We start from the raw sequence: 6,330 nt of genomic DNA on the forward strand, positions 1-6,330 counted from the left end.
TGTGTTGAATACTCTCCATTTACCATCGAGTGGTCTTGTCACTCTTGTTGGAGATCATAAGCAAGGGTTTATTTCTGGGCTCTCTATTCTGTTCATTGGTTCATGTGTCTGCCTTTTGCCAATACCATACTGTTTTGATTATTGTAACTTTGTAATCTGTTTTGAAATCGGGAAGAGATCTTCAAATTTGTTCTTTTTAATGATTATGTTGGCTGTTCAGGGTCTGACACAACTGACTTTTTTGAAAGACCAAGTATATAATCTTTACAGTTGCTAAAGTCACTTTCACATGTTTGTGATCTCTACCACACTTGGAAACTGATTTTGGAAACCTTTTTGGACTTAAAAAAAATGATAAGTTATGTCATCAAGAAGGTATATACAATAAGTATACAATTTCATGACCATAAAACCATCACTCTGGTCAAGAAATGTCACACTGCCCCTGCGCCTTCCCTGATCACAATCCCCTCCTTCCCACACGAGGCTATTACTATTCTGAATTTTCTGATAATTATTCTCTTCTCCTTATAGTTTTAAAATGTAAGTCTATCTTTAAATTTTATCTGTTTTTGGACTTTAATTTGAATCATATCATGTATTTTTAACTTGCATCTATTGCTCAACATCATGAAATTCTCTCATGCTGTCTAACTGTAGTTCACACATTATAATATTCCATTGTATAAATGTACCACAATTTATCCATGCATTTTACTGCTGATAGTTTTATTAAGTTTCCAGCTTTTGATAACTACAAATAATACTGTACAAACCTTTACACACATCCTGGTGCACAAGTATAAGAGTTTATTGAGGGTGTATACATAGAGTGGTATTGCTCATTCATTGGGTACACCAATGTTCAACTTATATGTCAAATTGCTTCTCGAAATTGTACCAAGTTACACTCCCACCAGGGGCGTATGGGTATTCCTAATACTCCATGTGTCCTTTAGTGTTGCACTATTTAAGTTTCGGCATGTTGGTGAATGTGTAATGGTATCTGTCTGTGCTTTTGATTTACACAAGCCTGATTATCAGTGATGCTGAACATTTCTTTTTATGTTTATTAGCTATGTGTAAACTGCTTGTTAACGATTTTTGTTCATTTTAGCAGAAGATTGACTTTTTATTTACTTGTAGGAACACCTTTTTATGTTCTGGATACTAGCCACTTTGTTGTAAATATTTTCTCTCATGTTCTGAGTTATCTTTTCTCTATGCTGTCTTTTGATGAAAAGGTCTTGATTTAATGTAATCAAAATTATCAATCTTTGTTTATGGTTAAAGTATTTTGTATCTTGTTTTAAAATTCTTTCCTACCACAAAGTTTGATAAATTAATCTTGTTAATGTCTTAGTTTTGTCTGGTTCATAATTAAGTGCCATTTGAAATTGAAGTGTGAAGTAGGGTCCAAGTTAATTTTTTTTCATATGGACACCCAATTGTCCCAGCAGCATTTATTAACAAGACTGTTCTATTTCTAGCCTCTCTATTCTTTTCTGTTCTGTTTTCTTTTCTCTGCACAAATACACTCCATTTTAGTTATTAGTGATTTTATAGTAAATCTTTATATCTAAGAGGACAGGTCTTTGCATTTTATTTTTTGTCAAGAGTATCTGGGCTATTTTGGGTCCTTTGTACTTCCCTATTAAGGAGGGAAGTACAAATTGGACCTAAAACTTGGAAATAAGACAAAAAGATGATTGTGCGACCTTTTAATGTCATGCTAGATAGAGTACTATCTAATAAGCTCCCCAAACCCTTCCACGGATTATCTGATTCTCTAGGGGAATATGAGTTTGTAACGGAAATGATTAGAATCGAACCATTTTACAATTCTATAAAATTGATAGAGTGAAATAACTTTACTTTTTGTCTAGTTGAGAAGATAACCCAAGAGACTATAGTTTTATTGCCACCCCCCAAATATTAACTGGTTTTTATCTTAACATTCTTTTTTCTCATTGAATCTAAAATTACAGTTTTTTATACTCTGTTGCAAATGGCTTTGTCATCTTGCTGGTTCCCTCACTATGAATTAATTAAAAGTTCGACACATCCTATTTGTATGATAATTATGTTAAACATATTAGAATTACATTTTGATGTCCATAAAAATTTAGAATCAGCTTGTTTCACATAACAAATACATAACCAAAAAAAAAAACCAGAATATCCTTTTCTTATTTCTCAGCTTCTTTTACTCCACATTTTGTGTGCTTTACCTATGTTTTGTATATAGTTATAGCTTCTTCATTTTCATCGCTCTAACATTTCATTGTAGGAGGATGCCACAATTTATCATCCATTTACTATACATGTACATTTTGAGTTGTTTTCAGATTTGGGATATTATGAACAGTGTTGCTAAAGATATTCTTGTGTATGCTTTTGTTGAACATGTGAACACATTTCTTTTAAGTATCTGCGAATGGAACTGCTCGGTTATAGAGTATGAGATGCTCTATTTTAGTAGATACATTTTCCTGGTAGTTCTCATTTTAAACTTCCACCCAATATGCAGGAGAATTTCAGTTGCTCCTGAGTTTCACCAAACCTAGATATTTTCTGTCTTTACCTTAGCCCTTATTAGTGAAGTAGTATGGTATTCTGGTTCTAATTTATATTTCCCTGCTAATTAATAAAATTGATCATTTCTCCCATGTATTTATAGGACATTTGGGTGTCCTGTTTTGTGAAATAGCCTGTCTTTTGCCCATTTTTCTGTTGGTTGTCTGCCTTTTTTTTTTTAGATCAATTTTTAGAAATTCTTTATATAGTCTAAATATAAGGCCTTTGTCAGACATGTATATAACAAATATCTTCTCCCATTCTCTGGCTTGCCTCTCCGCTCTCTTAATGGTGTCTTTTGGTGAACAAAAGTTCTAAATTTTATTAGCGTCAATTTATTCATTATTTTGTTTATAATTAACACTTTCATGTCCTATTTAAGAAAGCTTTATCTACTCAAAGTTTATAAAGATTTTCTTTTCCTAAGCTTCCTTCTAAAATCTTTATTGCTTTATCTTTCCAATTTTAAGGACAATCCATCTGGAAGGAATTTTTAGTTGATTGTGAGGTAGGGATCAAGTTTAATGTTTTTCCATAAGGCTATTCCTTTCTCCACTGCACAGCAATCTCTCTTTTGCCATCTATCACATGACTCTATTCAGCCTGTCTATAGACTCTTTGTTCTGTTCCACTGGCCTATGTGTCTATTGTTGGAACAAAACCAACAATAGGTCTTGTTATCTGGCAGTGTGATTGTTCAGCTTTGTTCTTCTTTAAGATTGCCTTAGCTATTCTTGGCTTTTTGCATTGCCATCTAAATTTTAGAATCTAAATTTTGATTTAGCTAAATCAAAATTTTGGGTAAATTTTTACACCAAAATCTACTGGGATTTTGATTAAGATTACATTGAATTTATAGATAAACTGGGGGAAAATTAACATCTTTACATTAACTCTTCCAAACTATGCACATGGCATTTATTTGGATTTCTTTTAATTTCTTTAAAAATTAGTAGTTTCCAGTAACAGGTCTTTGACATTATTTGTTAGATTTAGTTTAAGTTTTGTGCTGCTTTTTGATATTATTATAAGTGTATTTTTTCAAGATTTCATTTTCTATTTCTTTATTGCTGATATACAGCAACACAATTAATTTTAGTGTAATAACTTTTAATTCAGAGTACTTGCTAAATAAATCCATTAATTCTATAATAGCTCATTTGTAGATTCTTCTGGATTTTCTATATATACAATCATGTCATCTGTAAACAATGATAGTTTTATGTGTTCCTTTCCAGTCTTTTATTTTTCCTGCCTTATTGTTAAAAACTCCAGTTGAATAAAAGTGATGATGGTGTACATTCCTGTCTTACTTTTGATTTCAAATGGAATGCTTTCAAAATTTTAACACTGAGTATGATGTTGGCTTTAATCACTGATTATCCCTCAGGTTTTCATAGGTTGTACCTTTATTATCATTCAGGTCAAAATATTTTCTAATTTCTCCTATAATTCCTTCTTTGATTCATAAGTTATTTGAAAGTGTGTTGCTTAATTTCCAAGCAGCTTGAAAATTATATATATATATAAACTCATATATATATATAATTTCTTTTGATTTCTAGCTCAATTGCACTGTGGTCAGAGAATATACTATGAAACATTTCAATCTTTTAAATTTTGGAGTCTTGCTTTCTGGCCCTGAATATGGTCAATTTTGATTAATGTTCCAGCTCCAGTTGAGAACATGTGTGGTAGGCAGAATTCTTACTCCCATGCTCTTTATCTCCTGGTGTTCATCTGAGGATATGTTAAATTATATGACAAGGGGATTTTGCAGAAAAAGGAAAGCAGAGGTTCAAAATGTGAGAAGGACTCAGCCTGCTTTTGCTGGCTGGAAGACAGAGAGGGAGCCAGATGCAAATCATGAGAAGGAATTGAATCCTGCCACAATCCTGAATGAGTTTGGATGCAGCTTTCCCTCCAGAGCCTTCATTAAAGAATACAATCCTATCAAATCCTTGATTTTGGTGCTGTGAGACTCTAGCCGGGTAACTTGGCTGGGCCTTTCTCTACCTGGACTTCTGACTCATGGAATTTGTTGTATTAGGTGTTCTATGTTTGTTATATCAGTTACCAATTGTTATATAATAAGACAACACAACAAAAAAACATACAAAACCTAGTTGCTTAAAAAACATAGGGATGGATTGAGAATATATAAAGAATTCTTACAACTCAATAAGAAGACAAGTAACCTCCCAAATGGACAAAAGATTTAGCAAGCAGCTCATCAAAGACAATATACAAATGCTCAAAAAGAACATGAAAAGATGTTTAACATCACTAGTCAATAGGAAGAATACAAATTAAAACCCCAGTGAAGCATTGCTACACTCCTACTGTAATAGCCAAAATTAAATAAACTGACAATACTAATGGCAGTACTTTGTGGTAGATTTGTAAACGTTACAGCCATTTTGAAAAGAGTGAGGCAATGTCCTATAAAGTTAAAACGTGCACTTACCATTAGGCTCAGCCATTGCACTTTTCAGGATTTACCCAAGAAAAATGAAAGCACGTGTCCATGCAAAACACATACTGGTAGGTGAATACTTAAATCTTGTCTATTAACATCTATGTAGCAAAATTATTAGTAGGATATTTTGAGCCATAAACGATAGATTCGAAAAGAAGAAAGGATGAATTAGAAAACCAGTTAAAATTATATGGAATGGTGGTGGTATTAAAGATGAAACATTGGGAGACTCCATAGTGTAGTGGTTAGCACGTCTGCTTTGCCCACCGAAGGTCCTGGGTTCGCACCCCAGGTGGAGCCACAGACCATATCCCAGGTGCACCAGACCCTGCATACACCCCAAGAGTGTGTGGGAGGGGACACCCTGCCTTCAGAGACCCAGTTCTTGAGGGGAAATGGCAACATCCATGGGTCAGGGGTGGAAGTGGGGGAGGGGGGAATTAAAGAGGGGAGAAAAATTTTTCAAAAAGATAAAACATCAGCATAGGGAGGTATCACTGTCAAGTGAATTAATGGAAGTCTGTGCTCCTTTGTTTCATTTTTTAAAAATGGATTAAAATATTTTCTATTTTTCTTCTTTTAAAAACTCAAACAGTTTTCTGTATGTGATTGTCAATTTGTTTTTTAGTCAGTGGTTCCTTTCTGAGGAGCAGCACAGACTCTCAGACCTATAGGTCTGTGATGCTTCTTCACAGGGGCTTTCAGGGGCTCTGCTCTGCTCTGGAGACCAGCCCTAACACAAAGGAACAGCAAGGTTTGGCCCAGAGACACCTCAGGGGAGGTAGCTGTTGAACGCTTTTACAAAAAAGAATTGGTGAGCAATGACATTTTTATGGAAGATATTTTTAGTGCTGCACAGCACTCTCCAGAGCAAATAAAGTAAAAACTCCTCCTAGTCTTTCTTTCTTTCCCAAACTTCCTGTTGGGCTGCTCTGCCTCTGAGAACTCTCAGCTCTTTCCATTGTTTGCATGTAATGCCACATTCTGCTGGTCCCTCTCATACCTCCCTTCTCAGGCCTCCACTCTCTCCTAACATTTTATATTCATATCCTTTATTTATACAGAACAATTCGCCATTCATCTCCAACTGATACCCCCAAGCCCATCTTGACTGGGAATGCAAGAAGCCTCCTCTATAACAAGATACAAGCTCTTACAAGAGCAGTGGAATTATATATACAATATCCTTTGTTCATTTTAAATAACAAGGTTACTTAATCTACGAAAGATTTCTTGATTTTTTCCCCCGATCTAACTTTCTTTTTACCCAAATC

Source organism: Pteropus alecto, unplaced genomic scaffold, assembly GCF_000325575.1.
Source record: "Pteropus alecto unplaced genomic scaffold, ASM32557v1 scaffold94, whole genome shotgun sequence".
Taxonomy (NCBI): Eukaryota; Metazoa; Chordata; class Mammalia; order Chiroptera; family Pteropodidae; genus Pteropus; species Pteropus alecto.